This window comes from Somniosus microcephalus, unplaced genomic scaffold (genome assembly GCF_052327205.1).
Source record: "Somniosus microcephalus isolate GS21.2 unplaced genomic scaffold, FLI_Smic_1.0 unresolved_chr2, whole genome shotgun sequence".
Classification (NCBI taxonomy): domain Eukaryota; kingdom Metazoa; phylum Chordata; class Chondrichthyes; order Squaliformes; family Somniosidae; genus Somniosus; species Somniosus microcephalus.
In genome coordinates this window covers 24,385,123-24,410,064 of record NW_028225180.1, presented here as the reverse complement: position 1 = coordinate 24,410,064, position 24,942 = coordinate 24,385,123, and the positions used below count along the sequence as shown (strand labels likewise).

Sequence of the window (24,942 nt, the reverse complement as noted above, 5' to 3'; positions counted from 1 at the left end):
TGAGACTTGGTCTGCTGCCATGAGGACGTAGTCGATGCCCAGCTGGACCGCATGCACGGTCGCACGGGAGAGGCAATCTACCACCAGGTTGTCTTTACCGGCCACGTGCTGAATGTCTGTGGTAAATTCAGAGATGCATGTCAGCTGACGTTGTTGTCGAGATGACCACGGTTCGGCGGTCTTGGCCATGGCAAACGTCAGTGGCTTGTGGTCGACGAAGGCTTTGAAAGGACGTCCTTCCAACAAGAACCGGAAAGGCGGATGGCCAGAAAAAGGGCTAGTAGCTCCCTGTCGAAAGCACTGTACGCCCGCTCGTTACGCCACAGTTGATGGCTGAAGAATGCCAACGGCTGCCACGTCCCATTCACCCACTGCTCCTGAATGGTGCCGATTGTGTAATCTGATGCGTCGGTGGTGAGGGCGACGGTGGCTCCTGGTAGCGGGTGTGCCAGCATGGTCACGTTGGCTAAGGCATACTTGGTGTTGATGAATGCCTGGTCCATGTCAACCGTCCAGCTTACCAGATCCTTGCCAGACTTGCCCTTGAGGGCCTCGTACAGGGGCTGCATGAATAGTGCTGCCTTAGGCACGAAACGGTGGTAAAAGTTTACCATGCCGAGGAATTCCTGTAGGGCCTTTGTGTTCTGCGGGCGTGGAAAGGAGGTCACTGCCTTTACCTTTGCTTGCAAAGGAACTGCTCCCTCTGAGGTAAAGCGATGTCCCAGGAAATCGATTTGGTGCAGACCAAACTGACACTTGGCTGGGTTGATAATTAGTCCAGGTTGGCTGAGGCGTCGAAAGAGGGTGCGCAGATGAGAGATGTGTTCCTCCTTATTAGGACTGGCGATGAGAATGTCGTCTAAGTAGACAAAAAGGAACTTGAGTTCCTGCAACACGGAGTCCATGAGGCGCTGGAATGCCTGGGCGGCGTTCTTCAACCCAAACGGCATTCTTAAAAATTCAAAGAGACCGAAATGGGTGATGACTGCGGTCTTCTGGACGTCTTGTGGGTGCACCGGGACCTGGTGGTAGCCCCAGACAAGGTCAACCTTGGAAAAAACGGTGTTTCCTGCCAAATGGGCAGAGAAATCCTGGATGTGGGGGATCGGGTATCGATCAGGAGTGGTGGCGTCGTTGAGGCGCTGATAGTCGCCGCAGGGCCGCCATCCGCCGCCAGGTTTCAGTACTATGTGAAGAGGCGAAGACCAGGGACTATTCAACATGCGAATAATCCCTAAATGCTCCATCGTTGCGAACTCTGCCTTCGCGACCGCTAGCCTGCCAGGTTCGAGGCGTCGGGCCCGCGCATTGACCGGGGCGCCGGTGGTGCTGATGTGGTGTTCCACACCATGTTTCGTGGCCGTGGAGGAGAACGTGGGCCTGGTCAGGTCTGGAAATTCGCCCAGCAGGTGAGCGAACTCATCTGGAGTCGGGAAAGCACAGGAGACGGTGCGTGACATGGTGTTACTACGGTGGCAAGGGATAGAGTGAAACGTGGCCGCGTTGATCAGCCGCCGGTTCCTTACATCGACCAGGAGGCTGTTGGCGCACAGGAAATCTGCACCGAGAATGGCTTGCGAAACCTTGGCCGGAACGAATTCCCAGAACAACCGCTGGCCGCCGAAACACATCTGGACCCGCCATCTACCGAAGGTCTGAATAGCACCGCCGTTAGTCGCTTCGAGGGGGGGCCGTGCTTCCCTGCCTGTACATCAAGAGCTGACGCGGGTAGAATGCTGCACTGCGCCTCGGTGTCGCACAGGACCGACGACCGGAGATGGCATCCGTGATGAAGAGCAGCTTGCCTGCATTGCCGATTGCCATCGCGGCCGCGGGGCGCCCGTTAAACCCGTTCTTCATTGGACGGAGTTGTTGTTTTTTTTTGAGAGAAGCTGCAGGGAGGGCGGCAACATCTCAACTTCGCGGCAAACCACGCGTGGTAGAAGCACAGCCCCGCGGGCTGAGGAGCTGGGGCGGCGGCTGTGGGGATGGGCGCCTTGTGGCAGCGCAGTGCTGTTGCGTAACTGCGAATATTTTGTCTGCTTCAGCAGCGAGCATTGCGCAGTCTTCGACCTCGGATCTCGCCAAGGCCGCTTGCACCTGCTCCAATAATTGGCTGAGGAATAACTCTCTGAAGAGAAAGCATTGCGGTTCGGAGCCGAGGAGTGTGAGCATCTGGCTCATCAGCTCGGAAGGTTTGGAGTCCCCGATCCCGGGCATAGCGAGCAGACGCCGGGCGTGCTCCGATTTCGTGAGCCCGAAAACCTGTAGCAACCGCGCCTTGAGGGTCTCATACTTGCGGTCAGTAGGTGGATTCTCCAGAAGACTGATGATCCACGAGGCGGCAGAGTCGTCGAGAGTGGAGACCACGTATAAGTATCGGGTCTGATCGCAACGATGCCTCTCAGGGCGAACTGGGCTTCAACTTGGATGAACCACGAGGTCGCTTGTTGCTCCCAGAACTGCGGTGCTTCAACAAAATGGCGTTTGCCTCCATTCTGTGTTCCTTTCGCGAAATCCGTTCACAAAAGTCATGGTCACCAATGTAGGAATGGCCAAATTCCTATCTAGAGATTGAGTCCAATGCAGGCTATCAATCAAAAAGGTTTTTAATGTCAAACTAATGAGTTTAAGCAGATTGATGCAAGAGAACTATGAATACAGGTCTGAAGCACCACGAGGACTACCAGGGCGGTCCTGTGGATGGCATCATGATGTCATCACATTTTTCCCACCTTTGGGTGATCACATGATTAGCAGTATGACATCATCATGTTTGCTTGCGCTCTTAAAAGGACCATGTTCTGTACATGCGAACAGGATATACAATGGCACAGATTCAGTCTGTAGTTAACACATCACTAAAAGGAATTATGTACAGTTGTTTGGAGTTTCTCAGTGGCTTTGCCACACTGTGAATTAACAAATTTGCATAGGCACCAGTGAAATTTGAACTCACGATCCCTGATTTACAACACCAGTGCTCTGACCCCTGAGCTATGGAGCCACATGCATGGGATCACTTTTCATTCCAGTTAGTGCTGTGCGTTTGAAGAATGAGGCAGGGCGCAGTTCACCACTCAGATTGTGTCTCATCCCCCGATACCTGCCTCAGGCTCTTCAATAGTCACCTCTCAACAACAATAGAGCAACTTTCACGTACTAAAACATCCCAAGGCAACTCAGTTACACTCTATCCCTCTCTGCCTCCTTTCTTCTATATTTCTCCCTCTTTGTGTCTCTACCACTCTCTCTCTATCTTTCTGTCACTCCCTTTCTACCTCTTTCTCTTTTTCTCTGTCACTCTCTCACTTTCTCTCTATTTCTCCCCTTTGCCCTTCCTCAGTCTCATTGCTCTTCCTCCATCCACCGTTCTCTCATCTATTCTCTCGCACTTTCCCACTCTCTCCCTGTCTCTTGCTCCTTTCCACCTCTCTCCTTCCCTCCCCCTTCTAACTCTGTCACTCCCTCTTCCCTCCCCTCGTCTCTCCTGTTTCCCCTCTCTCATTTTCCCCTCCTCCACCTGCCTCTCTCTCCTCTTCCTCCTCGCTCTAATCTCACCTTCCCGCTCTCAGCATCCCCCCTCTCCAACTCCCACTTCCTCCATCCGCCTCTCTCTCTCCCTTTCCCCTCGTTCTCTTCTCTCCCTCTCTCCTCTTTTCACGCTGTCTTACCGCTTCCCGCCTCCCATTTCCCCTCTTTATCTCCTTCCCTTTTCTCTCTCCCCTACACACTCTCTCCCTTTCGCCTCTTCTCTCCCCATCCTCCTTCTACTCCCCCCAAGAGGAAAAGACAGAGTGAGAGGGGGAAAGAGAGAGGAAAGGGGAGAGAGTAGGAGGAAGGGAAGTGGTGAGAGAGAGGGGAAAGTGTAGAGAGAGGAGGTGAATGAGAGACGCAAAGAGGGGGAGTTGAGCGGAAGGAGAGGGAGAGGTGGAGATTGGGAAGGGCGAGAGAGCCTGTTCTTGTGTTGGCCTCAGAGCTTTTTCATACTTAAAAGTAAACATGCTGTGAATTAACAAATTTGCAGAGGTCCCAGTTAGATTTGAACTCACAACCCCTGGTTTAACAAGACGAGTGCTTTAGCCCCTGAGCTATGGAGCCACCTGCACTGGATCCTTTCTCATTCCAGTTAGTGCTGTGTGTTTGAAGAATGAGGCAGGGCGCAGTTCACCACTCAGATTGTGTCTCATCCCCCGATACCTGCCTCAGGCTCTTCAATAGTCACCTCTCAACAACAATAGAGCAAGTTTCACGTACTAAAACGTCCCAAGGCAACTCAGTTACACTCTATCTCTCTCTCAGTCTCTCTGCCTCCTTCTTTCTATATTTCTCCCTCTTTGTGTCTCTACCACTCTCTCTCTATCTTTCTGTCACTCCCTGTCCCTTTCTAGCTCTTTCTCTTTTTCTCTGTGGCGCTCTCACTTCCTCTCTCTTTCTCTCTCCCTCTCTGTTACTTTTACTCTCTCTCACCTTCGCCCTTCCTCAGTCTCATTGCTCTTCCTCCATCCGCCCTTCTCTCATCTATTCTCTCACACTCTCCACTTTCCCGCTCTCTCCCCTTCTCACTCTGTCTCTTGCCCCCTTCCACCTCTCTCCTTCTGTAGGGGGGCATCTTTTAACTGGTTTACGGTAATTTGCCTGGTCAGGCAGCTTTGCCCGCACCCTGACCAATGCCAACCTTTTACCTGGTTTACGGTAATTTACCTGGTCAGCAGCCTTTGCCTGCTACCCTTAAACCAATTCAAACAGCGGTTTCGAATCGCTACCCCACCTTCCAGTTCTGACTGAAGGACTTATAATTAATGATATATTAAAAGCAGACAACTGGTCTGGGTGTGAGAAAGTCAAACTTTATTAACCTAAAGAAACTGTAATCAAATTTAAACTATACCACATGAACACAGTAATTACAGTAAAATTGCTTAAATGGGGGAAGGCAGGCAGCAAAAACGAGGGATTGATGGCTACAATGTTGATTAAACAATCTTAGCAATTTCCCCTGAATCACACCCCCCTAACTCCTGACTAGGTGGCCTTGCTGAGAAGTCAGAAACCCTGCTCACCTGTGGTCCAGCGAAGTAAGAGAGAGAGATAGCTTCTCAGGAGCTATCTTTTATATCCTGCTAACTCCTGTTTGGCGCTGAAAAGGTCTGTGTGCAAAATTCGCGCCCAAAAGTTCCAATACAGAAAAGAAAGCCATGACTGGCTGATTCAAAGTGAGCGATTTAATGTGTCTGCACTCTGGGGCCAAAGTGTACCCGCCCACATCCGGAGTTCACCTGGGCTAAAACAAAAGGGAATCCAACTGCCTTATTGTTTAGAATTGGGTGATTCAAAAACCCATTCATTCCTAAACTGTTGCATATCAAAAGTCCTTTTCCTGAGTTTAGATGTATCTATTGTGTGTAAGTGCTTTGAATGGGTTTGGATTTTCTGTGTAAATAGAAGCCAATTGTTCTGCGGTTTAGGTTCAAGTGGGCTAATCCCTGAAGTAAATCAACATCCTGCAGTTTCGTATAAACAAACCTTGCCTCTCCACAAAAGGGAAACTCCCTGGTTTGATTGACAGGTCTTTCACACAGACACATTACAAGCTGTACAAGCTGCTTTTCCAAGCCGCACTGTTCTTGGCCAATGCTTTCTGACGGCCATTTTAAAACCTTTTTGTGATTGACCAGGCTCAAGGGCACAAATTCAAATCAAATGTATTGTCTTAATGTGTGCGAATATTTCCACAGAACCCCTCGATTCCGGTGTTGTCCATGTGCTGTCCATCTCAGAGCAGTCTTTCGTGGCTCTGAGTATGCTTCAAAAACATTGATCCAACCCAGAGGCAATTCAAAACACATAATTCTTCAACCACGATGTGGACCAATATTTCCCGATCTTCAAGAAAAATAGGGGAATTTTGCGAACCCCTACACTTCCCCTCTCTCTATCCCCTTCCCTCTCACCCCTTTCCCTTCATTCTTCTCTTCCCTCCCCTTCTAACTCTGTCACTCCCTGTTGCCTCTATCTCCTTCCCTCCCCTTCTCTCTCTTCCCACTTTGTCTCCCCTGTTTCCCCTCTCTCATTTCCCCCTCCTCCATCTGCCTCCTTCTCCTCGCTCTATCTCACCTTGCCGCTCTCGGCATCCCCCCTCTCCAACTCCCACCTCTCTCTCCCTTTCCCCTCCCTCTTCTTTCTCTTCTCTCCTCACGCTGTCTTACCGCTTTCTGCCTCCCTCCTTCCAGCTGTCCACTTCCCCTCTCTCTGTCTCTTTCCCTTCACCTCTTCCCTCCCCATCCTCCTCCTTCTACTCTCCCCAAGAGGAAAGGACAGAGTGAGAGAGGAAAGGGGAGAGATGTGGTGAGAGAGAGGCAGGCAAAGAGGGGAGTACAGGGGAATTGAACGGAAGGAGGGAGAGAGATGGAGATTGGGAAGGGAGAGAGAGCCTGTTCTCGTGTTGGTCTCGGAGCTGTTTCATACTTAAAAGTAAACATGCTGTGAATTAACAAATTTGCAGACGCACCAGTGAGATTTGAACTCACGACTCCAGGATTTAAATAAGACTACTGCTCTAACCCCTGAGCTATGGAGCCACCTGCATTGAATTGCTTCTCATTCCAGTTAGTGCTGTGTGTTTGAAGAATGAGGCAGGGCGCAGTTCACCACTCAGATTGTGTCTCATCCCCCAATACCTGCCTCAGTCTCTTCAATAGTCACCTCTCAACAACAATAGAGCAACATTCACGTACTAAAATGTCCCAAGGCAACTCAGTTACATTCTATCTCTCTCTCAGTCTCTCTGCCTCCTTCTTTCTATATTTCTCCCTCTTTGTGTCTCTACCACTCTCTCTCTATCTTTCTGTCACTCCCTTTCTATCTCTCTCTTTCTCTCTCACTCACTTTCCCTCTCTCTATTTCTCTTTCTCTCTCTCACTTTCGCTACCTCCTCTCTCTTTCTCTCTCCCTCTCTCCACTTTGCTTCCCTCTTTCTCTCCCATTCCGCCTCTCTCCTTCCATCTCTCTATCTCCTTCCCTGTCTCCCCTTTCCCCACAGTCTCTCTCCCTTTCCCCACACTCTCTCTCCTTCCCCTCTCTCTATCCCTTTCCCCACACTCTCTCACCTTCCCCTCTCTCTATCCCTTTCCTCACATTCTCTCCCCTTCCCCTCTCTCTATCCCTTTCCCCACACTCTCTCTCCTTCCCCTCTCTCTATCCCTTTCCCCACACTCTCTCTCCTTCCCCTCTCTATCCCTTTCCCCACACTCTCTCTCCTTCCCCTCTCTCTATCCCTTTCCCCACACTCTCTCCCCTTCCCCTCTCTCTATCCCTTTCCCCACACTCTCTCCTTCCCCTCTCTCTATCACTTTCCCCACACTCTCTCTCCTTCCCCTCTCTCTATCACTTTCCCCACACTCTCTCTCCTTCCCCTCTCTCTATCCCTTTCCCCACACTATCTCTCCTTCCCCTCTCTCTATCCCTTTCCCCACACTCTCTCTCCTTCCCCTCTCTCTATCCCTTTCCCCACACTCTCTCTCCTTCCCCTCTCTCTATCTCTTTCCCCACATTCTCTCCCCTTCCCCTCTCTCTATCCCTTTCCCCACACTCTCTCTCCTTCCCCTCTCTCTATCCCTTTCCCCACACTCTCTCTCCTTCCCCTCTCTCTATCCCTTTCCCCACACTCTCGCTCCTTCACCTCTCTCTATCTCTTTCCCCACACTCTCTCCCCTTCCCCTCTCTCTATCCCTTTCCCCACACTCTCTCCCCTTCCCCTCTCTCTATCTCTTTCCCCACACTCTCTCTCCTTCACCTCTCTCTATCCCTTTCCCCACACTCTCTCCCCTTCCCCTCTCTCTATCCCTTTCCCCACACTCTCTCTCCTTCCCCTCTCTCTATCTCTTTCCCCACACTCTCTCTCCTTCCCCTCTCTCTATCCCTTTCCCTGTTAAGTATGTGTATTGTATTGAACAATTAACACAAAGACTTAAACGTATAACTCAAACAGGTCTTTACTGGTTGGAGGTAGGGACTATACATAGGTCTTTACTTCATGCCCACAGGCGGGAACTGAGGGGGATCAGTACCCACAGTACTATTTATACCCCTTTGGCCAGGAGTGGTACTGCGTATCACTACGCCCAACAAGTAGTGCAGTCCTGTCCATAGGTTCAAAGTAGCACACATATTACATACACAACATTCCTCCCTTCCTAGCTTTACAGTCATCTCCCCATTTAACATAACGTAATAACATATATACATATGTAACTTCAGGTTTACATAACAGAATAACATAGATAACTTCATGTCAAAACAGATCACAGATTCAGTCTCTGCAGAAAACAGTTCACAGATTCAATCTCTGTGGTGGAGTCGGTTCACGTTGCTGGAGTGACTCATTCAATAGTCCTTCCATGGATTTAACAGTTTGAGCTTCCGAACTGAATTGGCTCCGTTCGGAGGGACCACGTGTGTGATCTGGTAGAGGTAATAATGGTTCAGATGGGTCATCTTCTGTTTTGACTTTTCCTTTTCTGCTTCTTGGAGACTCTCTGGGCTCCACTGTCAGCTGCCAGCTGCATGCGCAGTTCCTCCTTCTCTCCCTCCTTTTTCCGTAGTAGAGCCACCTTCTCCCGATGTTCTGTAGACTTTCGGTGCTCCTCCATGATTTCTGTATGGTGGGAGTCGAAGTTACAAGTTGGGCAGGACAGGACATAGTAATATTCGGTGTCGTCCTGATCTAGGCCAGCGAGAGGGTCTTCTATTTCCTCCATACCCAGCTGGGCGTTAGCCAGCTTTTGTTCCAAGTCCAGACATCTTTCCTGAAGAGACTTCTTCATGCGTACCTCTTCATCCAGCTTTTTCTGGGCTTTCAGCAAGTCGTTTACTAATGACCTCATTTGAGATTTTACTACTTCAACTTCTTTTGGAGATTGATTGATCGGACTATTCAATCCCTCTACCGGAGCAGCTGTTTCAGCGGTCTGTTGTTCTACGTTGACGTGAGTCAGCGTACTGTTGGCATCCAAGGGCTGCTCTGTTGCAATAATCTCAGTCTGTGTTGCCACCTCAGCTCTTCCAATAACCTTTGATAGCTCCGAACCCCTTTCCTTTGAATATTGAAGTTTGTGTTCAAGTTTTACCCATTTCAGAGTCCTGTCCTTCAGCATATGCAGGAGTTGGCTGACCGTTAACTCCTCTGACATCAGACGTTTTGTGCGCTCCTGCTCCATTTTCTCCATCAGCTGCTTCTGTTGTCTTTCCAGATTCTCCAACTCTATATCAAAGAACTCTTTCGTTGCATTCAACTCTTGCTCACAACGGCGAAGCATTTGTTCTAATTGCTGTTGTAGTTTGAAATGGAGTTGAGTTCGAGCCCGGTGTCCCTCAGAAATGGGCACATCAGTAGACTTGCCAGACTCAGAATCCACAGTTAAACTATGTTGTTGTTGCTCAGTGGAATTCTGTGCTGAAACTTTGTCTTTTGCACCTGAGTTGGGCTTACCATCATCCGTTCCAGAGTCTGGGCCGACTATCTTCACCGAGTTCTCACTCGTTATTGTTTGTAGGAAATGCCAGTCCATATTCATTTTCCTAATCCACTCCCGTCCTAGTAGTGGAGAACCTCCTTCAGATATCACATATAAGTCGATTATTTGACTGTCTTCGCCCTTGTGGACCACCGCAACCTCTATTTTCCCGATGGGGTACACTCTTTGCCCCGTGTATGTTTTCAATATAATCCCCGTATCCTGTAGGGGAACATGTTGGAATAACTTTCCGTAATCTTTCTTATTTATGACCGTCAATGCCGATCCAGTGTCCAATTCCAGTTTTACTTGGACTCCTTCTATCTGAAGAGTGACCCAAATTGTCTGGAGGTCTGCACCCTTACCAGCGTTGAGTACTCTTAAGCTAGCCAGTTCATTACTGCTAGCGTCTGAATCAGACTCCTGTTCGGTCACCTTGTGTACCTTTGCGTATTTTCCTTGCGGTGACTTCTTGTTGCTGGTCTTCTTCCCTGACCTGCATACTCTAGCTATATGTCCAAGCCTACCACAAGTTCTACATTCTTGGTTTTTAAACCAACACTGGTTCTGATCATGCGTTGTCTTTCCACAACGATAACATTTGCCAGAACTCACACCCAATTTGTGTGCACTGAGCTCCGGTGACCGTAGCTGCATTACTGCCGTGCCTCTCGCTGCGGCTTTGTGTGCTGCTGCCATAGTGACCGCCTTCTCAAGCATCAGCTCATTCTCCTTGAGCAGTCGCTTTTGTGTATCCTGTTTAAATAAATCACACACAAATTTGTCTCGAAGTGCCTCTGTCAGTCCCGTTCCAAACTGGCAATATTTCGCTAATTTACGCAATTCCAGCAAATAATCAGCATTGCTTTCATGCTGTAGCTGCCTTCTGTCATAAAATTTAAATCGTTCCACTAGCATCAGCGGCGTGGGGTTTAGATGATCTTTCAGGACAGTAACAATCTCATCGAACGTCTTATCCGCCGGTTCATCTGGTGATAACAGGTGTTTCAATTGCCCGTATGTCTTCGCACCCATTAAATTTAATAATGTTAGTGCTTTATCAGCCTCACGAATTTTATTGGCCTTACAATAATTTTTAACTCGTTCAACATATATGGCCCAATCTTCGATGTCACTATCAAAGTTGCTAATATTCCCGTGTTTAGGCATTGTAGTACTTTATCAGATTTGCAATTTCTCAGATTTTTTTTTTTACTGTTATCCAAGATGGCGGCTTCCCGCTCTTGCCGTCGTCCTCCGCCCACAAAATGGCGGTTTTCCCGCTTCTGCCTTCTTCCCCAGCGGTTTTCCCGCGAAAAATGGCGGCTTTCCCGCGCTTCTCGCTCTCCCCACCCACTTCAATGGCGGTTTTCCCGCGCTTCTCGTCGCTGACTTTCAGCCCGACTGCGGCTCTTATCTCCTGTGCGATCGCTGGTGCGCCGCCCGCCCGAAACGGTTCTCAGCCCTTATCACCGGTGCGATTGCTGGCCCGCTAAGCGCCTCCCGCTTGAAGCGGCTCCCGGCCTCTGGCTCACCCGCTCGGCAGCTCTTGCTCGCTCCCTCCTGGGCTCTGGCTTACCCGCTCGCGCCCTCCCGGGCTCTGGCTTACCCACGAGGTTATGGAGGCTTCAGGGTCCTAATGCCTGTCGCTTCCAGTCGCTGGAAGCTGTCAGGATTTCTGCTGCCCTTCAGTTTTCAGTGGGGCGTTGAGGATTGGAACCTCTCTTCAACGTCCTGTCTTTGGACGAAGCCGCTGTGGAATAACTGCCACAGGGTTCGAACCGACTCGTCGCCAGTGTTAAGTATGTGTATTGTATTGAACAATTAACACAAAGACTTAAACGTATAACTCAAACAGGTCTTTACTGGTCGGAGGTAGGGACTATACATAGGTCTTTACTTCATGCCCACAGGCGGGAACTGAGGGGGATCAGTACCGACAGTACTATTTATACCCCTATGGCCAGGAGTGGTACTGCGTATCACTACGCCCAACAAGTAGTGCAGTCCTGTCCATAGGTTCAAAGTAGCACACATATTACATACACAACAGTTATAAAGGGTACTGGTGAGGCCACACCTGGAATACTGCGTACAGTTTTGGTTTCCATATTTAAGAAAAGATATACTTGCTCTCGAGGCAGTTCCGAGAAGGTTCACTTGGTTGATTCCAGAGATGAAGGGCTTGCCTAATGAGGAAAGGTTGAGTAGGTTGGGCCTCTACTCATTAGAATTCAGAAGAATGAGAGACGATCTTATCGTAACATATAAATTGTGAGGGGGCTTGATCGGGTGGATGCGGTGAGGATGTTTCCACTGATGGGTGAGACTAGAAGGCATCATCTTAGAATAAGGGGCTGCCCTTTTAGCACTGAGATGAGGAGAAACTTCTTCACTCAGAGGGTAGTAAATCTATGGAATTTGCTACCCCAGAGAGCTGTGGAAGCTGCGACATTAAATAAATTTAAAACGGAGATAGACAGTTTCCTAGCAGATAAGGGAATTAGGGGTTACGGGGACTGGGCAGGGAAGTGGACGTGAGTCTAGGTTCGGATCAGCCATGATCCTATTGAATGGCGGAGCAGGCCCGAGGGGACGTATGGCCTACTCCTGCTCCTTATGTTCTTATTAGGGTTAAATAGCGAGGGGGCTGTGCAGAGAGAGGGGTAAGGAAGAGAGAGACAGGCAAAGAGGGGGAGTACAGGAGAATTGAATGGAAGGTGAGAGAGAGGTGGAGATTGGGAAGGGCGAGAGAGCCTGTTCTCATGTTGGTTTCGGAGCTGTTTCATACTTAAAAGTAAACATGTTGTGAATTAACAAATTTGAACAGGCACCAGTGAGATTTGAATTCACGACTCCGGGTTTACACAAGACCAGTGCTCTAACTCCTGAGCTATGGAGCCACTTGCACTGGTTTGTTTCTCATTCCAGTTAGTGCTGTGTGTTTGAAGAATGAGGCAGGGTGCAGTTCACAACTCAGATTGTGTCTCATCCCCCGATACCTGCCTCAGGCTCTTCAATAGTCACCTCTCAACAACAATAAAGCAACTTTCACGTACTAAAACGTCCCAAGGCAACTCAGTTACACTCTATCTCTCTCTCAGTCTCTCTGCCTCCTTCTTTCTATATTTCACCCTCTTTGTGTCTCTACCACTCTCTCTCTATCTTTCTGTCACTCTCTCTCACTCCCTCTTCCCTCGATCTCCTTCCCTCCCCTTCTCTCTTCTCTCCCTTCCCACTTTGCCTCCCCTGTTTCCCCTCTCTCATTTCCCCCTCCTCCATCTGCCTCTCTCTCCCCTTCCCGCTCTCGGCATCCCCCCTCTCCAACTCCCCCTACCTCCATCTGCCTCTCTCTCCCCTTCCCCTCGCTCTATCTCGCCTTCCCACTCTCAGCTTCCCCCCTTCGTCCAACCGCCTCTCTCTCCCTTTCCCCTCGTTCTCCCTCCCTCTACTTTCTCTTCTATCCCTCTCTCCTCTTTTCACGCTGTCTCTCCGCTTCCCACCTCTCTCCTTCCAGCTCTCCACTTCCCCTCTCTCTATTTCCTTCCCTTTTCTCTCTCCCCTACACACTCTCTCTCCCTTTCGCCTCTTCTCTCCCCATCCTCCTCTCCCTTTCCTCCTTCTACTCTCCCCAAGTGGAAAGGACAGAGTGAGAGGGGGAAAGAGAGAGGAAAGGGGAGAGAGTAGGAGGAAGGGAAGTGGTGAGAGAGAGGGGAAAGTGTAGAGAGAGGAGGTGAATGGGAGGTGGGGAAAGTGAGAGAGAGGCGGAGGGAGAGAGAGGGAAGATAGGTAGAGAGAGGGGTAAGGAAGAGAGAGACAGGCAAAGAGGGGGAGCACAGGGGAATTGAATGGAAGGAGAGGGAGAGATGGAGATTGGGAAGGGCGAGAGAGCCTGTTCTCATGTTGGTCTCGGAGCTGTTTCGTACTTAAAAGAAAACATGCTGTTGTAGGAATGGTCAAATTCCTATCCAGAGATTGAGTCCGACGCAGGCAATCAATCAAAAAGGTTTTTCATTTCAAACTAACGAGTTTAGCAGATTGATGCAAGAGAACTATGAATACAGGTCTTAACAGGTCAGAAGCTCCACGAGGACTGCCTGGGCGGTCCTGTGGATGGCGTCATGACATCATCACTTTTTCCCACATTTGGGTGATCACGTGATTAGCGGTATGACATTTTGGCGTTTGCTTGCGCTCTTACAGGGACCGCGCCCTGTACATGCAAACAGTATATACAATGGTACAGATTCAGTTTGTAGTTAACACATCATTAAAGGGAATTATGTACAGTTGTTGAGAGTCCCTCAGTGGCTCTGCCACATGTGCCCCCCCAGAATTGTCTTTAATGGAAAAAGTCAAACGGTTAGGGGGTCTGACAAGCCTGTCAGAACGACTCCTGTATTCCCGAAACAGAAGCTGTTGGATGGCGGGCAGTCTGCCAAGTGGTTGTACTTGCTCTGGCGCGACGACAGTGGGCGGCCGACCCCGTCTCGGTGGCTGTGCGGTCTCGATGGGATGGTCAAGGTCCAGGTGTGCCGGCTTCAAACGGTCAACCGAAATGTGGTCCAGTTTACCACCGACATCCACCTTGAAGGTTTTGTCTCCTGCCTCTAACAAACGGAAAGGACCAGTGTATGGGGCCTTGAGCGGATCCCGGTGAGCATCATGGCAGATGAACACGTAATCAGCTTGTTTCAGCTCCACTGGAACGTGAGAGCCCTGAACCCCGTGATGCGATGTGGGAACCGACGCGAAACATCTGGCTGCTTCCTGGTGGCTGATAAGCTGGCGTGAGGCGGACCATGGCTCCGTTGGTGTTGACAGGAAATCCCCTGGCACTCGCAGCGGCTGACCATAAACGAGCTCTGCCACGGAAGCGTGAAGACATTCTTTGGGGGCTGTGTGAAGGCCCAACATGACCCATGGTAGCTTGTCTGCCCATCCAGCGTCTTGGAGGTTGGCCCTCAGTGCGGCCTTAAGCGATCTGTGAAAACGTTCGCACAGACCGTTCACTTGTGGGTGGTAGGCTGTGGTGCGGTGTAACTTGACACCGAGTCCTTGAGCCACCGCATTCCAGAGCTCAGAGGAAAACTGTGAGCCTCAGTCCGAAGAGATGTCAGCAGGCACTCCAAAACGGGTGACCCATGAAGGCCACGCCCACCGAAGTAGTAGGTGACAGGGGAACCGCCTCTGGCCATCTGGTGGTGCGATCTACTATGGTCAGGATGTGCGTCAAACCATGGGAAGGTGGAAGTGGTCCTACCAGGTCCACATTGACGTGGTCAAACCGTCACTCAGGAACTGCAAAGGTGGCCAATGAAGCCTTGATGTGGCGCTGAACCTTGGCCTTTTGGAATACCACGCAGGTGTTAGCCCAGTCGCGGACATCTTTATGCATGCCCCGCCAAACGAACTTAGAAGACATTAGCTACTGAGACGCCTTCATTCCCGGGTGTGACAACCCATGTACGGCGTCAAACACCTTGCGGCGCCAGGCGACCGGCACAATAGGGCGAGGGTCCCGAACAGAGACGTCACACAGCAACGTGGTACCAGCTGAATGGAACCTGACGTCGGCCAACTGGAGGCAAGTGGTGTTGGTGCGGTAAGCCTGCACTTCTGGGTCTGAGACTTGGTCTGCTGCCATGAGGACGTAGTCGATGCCCAGCTGGACCGCATGCACGGTCGCGCGGGAGAGGCAATCTGCCACCAGGTTGTCTTTACCGGCCACGTGCTGAATGTCTGTGGTAAATTCAGAGATGCATGTCAGCTGACGTTGTTGTCGAGATGACCACGGTTCGGCGGTCTTGGCCATGGCAAACGTCAGTGGCTTGTGGTCGACGAAGGCTGTGAAAGGACGTCCTTCCAACAAGAACCGGAAATGGCGGATGGCCAGAAAAAGAGCAAGTAGCTCCCTGTCGAAAGTACTGTACGCCCGCTCATTACGCCACAGTTGACAGCTGAAGAATGCCAACGGCTGCCACGTCCCGTTCACCCACTGCTCCTGAATGGTGCCGATTGTGTAATCTGATGCGTCGGTGGTGAGGGCGATGGTGGCTCCTGGTAGCCGGTGTGCCAACATGGTCACGTTGGCTAATGCATGCTTGGTGTTGATGAATGCCCGGTCCATGTCAACCGTCCAGCTTACCAGATCCTTGCCAGGCTTGCCCTTGAGGGCCTCATACAGGGGCTGCATGAATAGTGCTGCCTTAGGCACGAAACGGTGGTAAAAGTTTACCATGCCGAGGAATTCCTGTAGGGCCTTTGTGTTCTGCGGGCGTGGAAAGGAGGTCACCGCCTCTAACTTTGCTTGCAAAGGAACCGCTCCCTCTGAGGTAATGCGATGTCCCAGGAAATCGATTTGTTGCAGACCAAACTGACACTTGGCTGGGTTGATAATCAGGCCATGTTGGCTGAGGCGTCGAAAGAGGATGCGGAGGTGAGAGATGTGTTCCTCCTTATTTGGACTGGCAATGAGAATGTCGTCTAAGTAGACGAAGAGGAACTTGAGGTCCCGCAGCATGGAGTCCATGGGCGCTGGAATGCCTGGGCGGCGTTCTTCAACCCAAACGGCATCCTTAAAAATTCAAAGAGAGCGAAAGGAGTGATGACTGCGGACTTCTGGACGTCTTGCGGGTGCACCGGGACCTGGTGGTAGCCCCGGACAAGGTCAACCTTGGGAAAAACGGTGTTTCCAGCCAAATGGGCAGAGAAATCTTGGATGTGGGGGATCGGGTATCGATCAGGAGTGGTGGCATCGTTTAGGCACCAATAGTCGCTGCAGGGCTGCCATCCACCGCCATGTTTCAGTACGATGTGAAGAGGCAAAGACCAGGGACTATTCGACATGCGAATAATCCCTAAATGCTCCATCGTTGCGAACTCCGCCTTCGCGACTGCTAGCTTGCCAGGTTCGAGGCGTCGGGCCCGCGCGTGGACCGGGGTGCCGGTGGTGCTGATGTGGTGTTCCACACCATGTTTCATGGCCGTGGAGGAGACCGTGGGCCTGGTCAGGTCTGGAAATTCGCCCAGCAGGTGAGCGAACTCATCCGGAGTCGGGAAAGCACAGGAGACGGTGCGTGACATGGTGTTGCTACGGTGGCAAGGGATAGAGTGAAACGTGGCCGCGTTGATCAGCCGCCGGTTCCTCACATCGACCAGGAGGCCGTTGGCGCACAGGAAATCTGCACCGAGAATGGCTTGCGAAACCTTGGCCGGAGCGAATTCCCAGAAAAACCATTGGCTGCCGAAACACACCTGGACCCACTGTCTACCGAAGGTCTGAATAGCACCGCCATTAATCGCTTCGAGGGGGAGGCCGTGCTTCCCAGCCTGTACATCAAGAGCTGACGCGGGTAGAATGCTGCACTGTGCCTCGGTGTCACACAGGAACCGACGACCGGAGATGGCATCTGTGAAGAAGAGCAGCTTGCCTGCATTGCCGATTGCCATCGCGGCCGCGGGGCGCCCGTTAGACCCGTTCTTCATTGGACGGAGTTGTTGTTTTTTTTTGAGAGAAGCTGCAGGGAGGGCGGCAACATCTCGTCTTCGCAGCAAACCGCGCGTGGTAGAAGCACAGCCCCGCGGGCTGAGGAACTGGGGCGGCGGCTGTGGGGATGGGCGCCTTGTGGCAGTGCAGTGCTGTTGCGTAACTGCGAATATTTTGTCTGCTTCAGCAGCGAGCATTGCGCAGTCTTCGACCTCGGATCTCACCAAGGCCGCTTGCACCTGCTCCAATAATTGGCTGAGGAATAACTCTCTGAAGAGAAAGCATTGCGGTTCGGAGCCGAGGAGTGTGAGCATCTGTCTCATCAGCTCGGAAGGTTTGGAGTCCCCGATCCCGGGCATAGCGAGCAGACGCCGGGCGTGCTCCGATTTCGTGAGCCCGAAAACCTGTAGCAACCGCGCCTTGAGGGTCTCATACTTGCGGTCAGTAGGTGGATTCTCGAGAAGACTGATGATCCACGAGGCAGCAGAGTCATCGAGAGTGGGGACCACGTATAAGTATCGGGTCTGATCGCAACGATGCCTCTCAGGGTGAACTGGGCTTCAACTTGGATGAACCACGAGGTCGCTTGTTGCTCCCAGAACTGCGGTGCTTCAACAAAATGGCGTTTGCCTCCATGCTGTGTTCCTTTCGTGAAATCCGTTCACAAAAGTCATGGTCACCAATGTAGGAATGGCCAAATTCCTATCTAGAGATTGAGTCCAATGCAGGCAATCAATCAAAAAGGTTTTTAATGTCAAACTAATGATTTTAAACAGGTTGATGCAAGAGAACTATGAATACAGGTCTGAAGCACCACGAGGACTACCAGGGCGGTCCTGTGGATGGCATCATGATGTCATCACATTTTTCCCACCTTTGGGTGATCACATGATTAGCAGTATGACATCATAATGTTTGCTTGCGCTCTCAAAAGGACCATGTTCTGTACATGCAAACAATATATACAATGGTACAGATTCAGTCTGTAGTTAACACGTCACTAAAGTGAATTATGTACAGTTGTTTGGAGTTTCTCAGTGGCTTTGCCACACTGTGAATTAACAAATTTGCATAGGCACCAGTGTGATGTGTATTCACGACCACTGATTTATAAGACCAGTGCTCTAACCCCTGAGCTATGGAGCCACATGCATGGGGTTGCTTTTCTTTCCAGTTAGTGCTGTGCGTTTGAAGAATGAGGCAGGGCACAGTTCACCACTCAGATTGTGTCTCATCCCACGATACCTGCCTCAGGCTCTTCAATAGTCACCTCTCAACAACAATAGAGCAACTTTCACGTACTAAAACATCCCAAGGCAACTCAGTTACACTCTATCCCTCTCTGCCTCCTTTCTTCTATATTTCTCCCTCTTTGTGTCTCTACCACTCTCTCTCTATCTTTCTGTCACTCCCTTTCTACCTCTTTCTCTTTTTCTCTGTCACTCTCTCACTTTCTCTCTATTTCACTCTCTCTCTCCCCTTCACCCTTCCTCAGTCTCATTGCTCTTCCTCCATCCACCGTTCTCTCATCTATTCTCTCGCACTTTCCCACTCTCTCCCTCCCTTCCACCTCTCTCCTTCCCTCCCCCCTTCTAACTCTGTCACTCCCTCTTCCCTCCCTTCGTCTCTCCTGTTTCCCCTCTCTCATTTTCCCCTCCTCCACCTGCCTCTCTCTCCCCTTCCCTTCCCCTCGCTCTAATCTCACCTTCCCGCTCTCAGCATCCCCCCTCTCCAACTCCCACTTCCTCCATCCGCCTCTCTCTCTCCCTTTCCCCTCGTTCTCTTCTCTCCCTCTCTCCTCTTTTCACGCTGTCTTACCGCTTCCCGCCTCCCATTTCCCCTCTTTATCTCCTTCCCTTTTCTCTCTCCCCGACACACTCTCTCCCTTTCGCCTCTTCTCTCCCCATCCTCCTTCTACTCTCCCCAAGAGGAAAAGACAGAGTGAGAGGGGGAAAGAGAGAGGAAAGGGAAGCGGTGAGAGAGAGGGGAAAGTGTAGAGAGAGGAGGTGAATGAGAGACGCAAAGAGGGGGAATTGAACGGAAGGAGAGGGAGAGGTGGAGATTGGGAAGGGCGAGAGAGCCTGTTCTTGTGTTAGCCTCAGAGCTTTTTCATACTTAAAAGTAAACATGCTGTGAATTAACAAATTTGCAGAAGCCCCAGTGAGATTTGAACTCACAACCCCTGGTTTAACAAGACCAGTGCTTTAGCCCCTGAACTATGGAGCCACCTGCACTGGAGCGTTTCTCATTCCAGTTAGTGCTGTGCGTTTGAAGAATGAGGCAGGGCGCAGTTCACCACTCAGATTGTGTCTCATCCCCCGATACCTGCCTCAAGCTCTTCAATAATCACCTCTCAACAACAATAGAGCAAGTTTCACGTACTAAAACATCCCAAGGCAACTCAGTTACACTCTCTCTCTCTCTCAGTCTCTCTACCTCCTTCTTTCTATATTTCTCCCTCTTTGTGTCTCTACAACTCTCTCTCTATCTTTCTGTCGCTCTCTGTCCCTTTCTAGCTCTTTCTCTTTTTCTCTGTGGCGCTCTCACTTTCTCTCTCTTTCTCTCTCCCTCTCTGTTACTTTTACTCTCTCTCCCCTTCGCCCTTCCTCAGTCTCATTGCTCTTCCTCCATCCGCCCTTCTCTCATCTATTCTCTCACACTCTCCACTTTCCCGCTCTCTCCCCTTCTCAATCTGTCTCTTGCCCCCTTCCACCTCTCTCCTTCTGTAGGGGGGCATCTTTTAACTGGTTTACGGTAATTTGCCTGGTCAGGCAGCTTTGCCCGCACCCTGACCAATTCCAACCTTTTACCTGGTTTACGGTAATTTACCTGGTCAGAAGCCTTTGCCTGCTACCCTTAAACCAATTCAAACAGCGGTTTTGAATCGCTACCCCACCTTCCAGTTCTGACTGAAGGACTTATAATTAATGATATATTAAAAGCAGACAACTGGTCTGGGTGTGAGAAAGTCAAACTTTATTAAACTAAAGAAACTGTAATCAAATTTAAACTATACCACATGAACACAGTAATTACAGTAACATTGCTTAAATGGGGGAAGGCAGACAGCAAAAACGAGGGATTGATGGCTACAATGTTGATTAAACAATCTTAGCAATTTCCCCTAAATCACCCCCCCCCTAACTCCTGACTAGGTGGCCTTGCTGAGGAGTCAAAAACCCTGCTCACCTGTGGTCCAGCGAAGTAAGAGAGAGAGATAGCTTCTCAGGAGCTATCTTTTATATCCTGCCAACTCCTGTTTGGCGCTGAAAAGGTCTGTGTGCAAAATTCGCGCCCAAAAGTTCCAAAACACAAACGAAAGCCATGACTGGCTGATTCAAAGTGAGCGATTTAATGTGTCTGCACTCTGGGGCCAAAGTGTACCCGCCCACATCCGGAGTTCACCTGGGCTAAAACAAAAGGGAATCCAACTGCCTTATTGTTTAGAATTGGTGATTCAAAAACCCATTCATTCCTAAACTGTTGCATATCAAAAGTCCTTTTCCTGAGTTTAGATGTATCTATTGTGTGTAAGTGCTTTGAATGGGTTTGGATTTTCTGTGTAAATAGAAGCCAATTGTTCTGCGGTTTCGGTTCAAGTGGGCTAATCCCTTAAGTAAATAAACATCCTGCAGCTTCGTATAAACAAACCTTGCCTCTCCACAAAAGGGAAACTCCCTGGTTTGATTGACAGGTCTTTCACACAGACACATTACAAGCTGTCCAAGCTGCTTTTCCAAGCCGCACTGTTCTTGGCCAATGCTTTCTGACGGCCATTTTAAAACCTTTTTGTGATTGACCAGGCTCAAGGGCACAAATTCAAATCAAATGTACTGTCTTAATGTGTGCGAATATTTCCACAGAACTCCTCGATTCCGGTGTTGTCCACGTGCTGCCCATCTCAGAGCAGTCTTTCGTGGCTCTGAGTATGCTTCAAAAACATTGATCCAACCCAGAGGCAATTCAAAACACATAATTCTTCAACCACGATGTGGACCAATATTTCCCGATCTTCAAGGAAAATAGGGAATTTTGCGAACCCCTACACTTCCCCTCTCTCTATCTCCTTCCCTCTCACCCCTTCCCTTCTAACTCTGTCACTCCCTCTTGCCTCTATCTCCTTCCCTCCCCTTCTCTCTCTTCCCACTTTGTCTCCCCTGTTTCCCCTCTCTCATTTCCCCCTCCTCCATCTGCCTCCTTCTCCCCGCTCTATCTCACCTTGCCGCTACTCGGCATCCACCCTCTCCAACTCCCACCTCTCTCTCCCTTTCCCCTCGTTCTCCTCCCTCTTCTTTTCTCTTCTCTCCTCACGCTGTCTTACCGCTTTCTGCCTCCATCCTTCCAGCTGTCCACTTCCCCTCTCTCTATCTCTTTCCCTTCACCTCTTCTCTCCCCATCCTCCTCCTTCTACTCTCCCCAAGAGGAAAGGACAGAGTGAGAGAGGAAAGTGGAGAGATGTGGTGAGAGCGAGGCAGGCAAAGAGGGAAGTACAGGGGAATTGAACTGGAAGGAGGGAGAGAGATGGAGATTGGGAAGGGAGAGAGAGCCTGTTCTCGTGTTGGTCTCGGAGCTGTTTCACACTTAAAAGTAAACATGCTGTGAATTAACAAATTTGCAGAGGCACCAGTGAGATTTGAACTCACGACCCCTGGTTTAAATAAGACAACTGCTCGAACCCCTGAGCTATGGAGCCACCTGCACTGAATTGCTTCTCATTCCAGTTAGTGCTGTGTGTTTGAAGAATGAGGCAGGGCGCAGTTCACCACTCAGATTGTGTCTCACCCCCGATACCTGCCTCAGGCTCTTCAATAGTCACCTCTCAACAACAATAGAGCAACTTTAACGTACTAAAACGTCCCAAGGCATCTCAGTTACACTCTATCTCTCTCTCAGTCTCTCTGCCTCCTTCTTTCTATATTTCTCCCTCTTTGTGTCTCTACCACTCTCTCTCTATCTTTCTGTCACTCCCTTTCTATCTCTCTCTTTCTCTCTCACACACTTTCCCTCTCTCTATTTCTCTTTCTCTCTCTCACTTTCGCTACCTCCTCTCTCTTTCTCTCTCCCTCTCTCCTCTTTGCTTCCCTCTTTCTCTCCCATTCCGCCTCTCTCCTCCATCTCTCCATCTCCTTCCCTGTCTCCCCTTTCCCCACAGTCTCTCTCCTTCCCTTTCCCCACACTCTCTCTCCTTCCCCTCTCTCTATCCCTTTCCCCACACTCTCTCACCTTCCCCTCTCTCTATCCATTTCCCCACACTCTCCCCTTCCCCTCTCTCTATCCCTTTCCCCACACTCTCTCTCCTTCCCCCTCTCTATCCCATTCCCCACCACACTCTCCTCCTTCCCCTCTCTATCCCTTTCCCCACACACTCTCTCCTTCCCCTCTCTCTATCCCTTTCCCCACACTCTCTCCCCTTCCCCTCTCTCTATCCCTTTCCCCACACTCCCTCCTTCCCCTCTCTCTATCCCTTTCCCCACACTCTCTCTCCTTCCCCTCTCTCTATCCCTTTCCCCACACTCTCTCTCCTTCCCCTCTTTCTATCTCTTTCCCCACAATTCTCTCTCCTTCCCCTCTCTTTCCCTTTCCCCACACTCTCTCTCCTTCCCCTCTCTCTATCCCTTTCCCCACACTCTCTCTCTTTCCCCTCTCTCTATCCCTTTCCCCACACTCTCTCCCCTTCCCCTCTCTCTATCCCTTTCCCCACACTCTCTCTCCTTCCCCTCTCTCTATCTCTTTCCCCACACTCTCTCTCCTTCCCCTCTCTCTGTCCCTTTCCCCACACTCTCTCTCCTTCCCCTCTCTCTATCCCTTTCCCCACACTCTCTCTCCTTCCCCTCTCTCTATCCCTTTCCCCACACTCTCTCCCCTTCCCCTCACTCAATCCCTTTCCCCACAGTCTCTCCCCTTCCCCTCTCTCTATCCATTTCCCCACACTCTCTCCCCTTCCCCTCTCTCTATCCCTTTCCCCACACTCTCTCTCCTTCCCCTCACTCTATCCCTTCCCCACACTCTCTCTCCTTCCCCTCTCTATCCCTTCCCCACACTCTCACTCCTTCCCCTCTCTCTATCCCTTTCCCCACACTCTCTCCCCTTCCCCTCTCCCCACACTCTCTCCCCTTCCCCTCTCTCTATCCCTTTCCACACACTCTCTCTCCTTCCTCTCTCTCTATCCCTTTCCCCACACACTCTCTCCTTCCCCTCTCTCTATCCCTTTCCCCCACACTCTCTCTCCTTCCCCTCTCTCTATCTCTTTTCCCACATTATCTCTCCTTCCCCTCTCTATCCCTTTCCACACACTCACTCTCCTTCCCCTCTCTCTATCCCTTTCCCCACACTCTCTCTCCTTCCCCTCTCTATCCCTTTCCCCACACTCTCTCTCCTTCCCCTCTCTCTATCCCTTTCCCCCACACTCTCTCTCCTTTCCCTCTCTCTATCTCTTTCCCCACACTCTCTCTCCTTCCCCTCTCTCTATCCCTTTCCCCACACTCTCTCTCTTTCCCCTCTCTCTATCCCTTTCCCCACACTCTCTCCCCTTCCTCTCTCTCTATCCCTTTCCCCACACTCTCTCTCCTTCCCCTCTCTCTATCTCTTTCCCCACACTCTCTCTCCTTCCTCTCTCTCTATCCCTTTCCCCACACTCTCTCTCCTTCCCCTCTCTCTATCCCTTTCCCCACACTCTCTCTCCTTCCCCTCTCTCTATCCCTTTCCCCACACTCTCTCCCCTTCCCCTCTCTCTATCCCTTTCCCCTCATTCTCTCCCCTTCCCCTCTCTCTATCCCTTTCCCCTCATTCTCTCCCCTTCCCCTCTCTCTATCCCTTTCCCCACAATCTCTCTCCTTCCCCTCTCTCTATCCCTTTCCCCACACTCTCTCTCCTTCCCCTCTCTCTATCTCTTTCCCCACACTCTCTCCCCTTCCCCTCTCTCTATCCCTTTCCCCACACTCTCTCTCCTTCCCCTCTCTCTATCCCTTTCCCCACACTCTCTCTCTATCCCTTTCCCACACTCTCTCTCCTTCCCCTCTATCTATCTCTTTCCTCACACTCTCTCTCCTTCCTTCTCTCTATCCCTTTCCCCACACTCTCTCTCCTTCCCCTCTCTCTATCCCTTTCCCCACATTCTCTACCCTTCCCCTCTCTCTATCCCTTTCCCCACACTCTCTCCCCTTCCCATCTCTCTATCCCTTTCCCCACACTCTCTCCCCTTCCCCTCTCTCTATCCCTTTCCCCACACTCTCTCTCCTTCCCCTCTCTCTATCTCTGGCCTTCTCTGCACTTCACCCACAGTCTCTCTCCTTCCCTTTACTCTCCCTCTCCCCATCCGCCTTCTTGTCTCCCCAAGAGGAAAGGACAGAGTGGGAGGGGGAATGGTAGAGAGAGGAGGTGAAGAAGGTGAGAGAAATGTGTAGTGAGAGAGTGAAGGGGAGAACAGGGGATTTGAATGGAAGGAGAGGGGGAGGGGAGTGAGAGCCTGTTCTTGGGATGGTCTCTGAAATGTTTCATACTTAAAAGAAAACATGTGGTGGATTAATGGCGAGTTCAGAAACAAAAACTATCTTTGCACAGGCCCCAGTGAGATTTGAACTCACGACCCCTGGTTTACAAGACCAGTGCTCTAACCCCTGAGCTATGGAGCCACTGATACAGGATTGCTCTCATTCCCGTTAGTGCAACACAACATGGCTGATTACCTGACCATGGTAAAGGATAGCAAACTGAGAAAAACCTTGACAATGTACAGACTTAGTGAACATAACCTGGCGATCGAAAAAGGTAGACACAGGCAGACCCGGCTACCAAGAGAGGACAGGATATGTTCTCATTGCAGTCAGGGTGTGGTGGAGACAGAGATGCACTTCCTCACAGCTTGTAGAAAATATCAGAGCATAAGGGAGAATTTCTACCCAAAATTCACAAAAATATGCCCGGAATTCAGAAATTTGA

At 50.6% G+C, this 24,942-nt stretch overlaps 1 non-coding gene across 1 annotated transcript; it reads right to left on the bottom strand.

The window, feature by feature from the left end:
* Nucleotides 1-24,562: 24,562 nt before the first annotated feature.
* On the bottom strand, nucleotides 24,563-24,635 carry trnat-ugu (transfer RNA threonine (anticodon UGU)). The gene has a single exon. It is a non-coding gene; the product is annotated as a tRNA-Thr (tRNA).
* Between the last annotated feature and the right edge of the window lie 307 nt (nucleotides 24,636-24,942).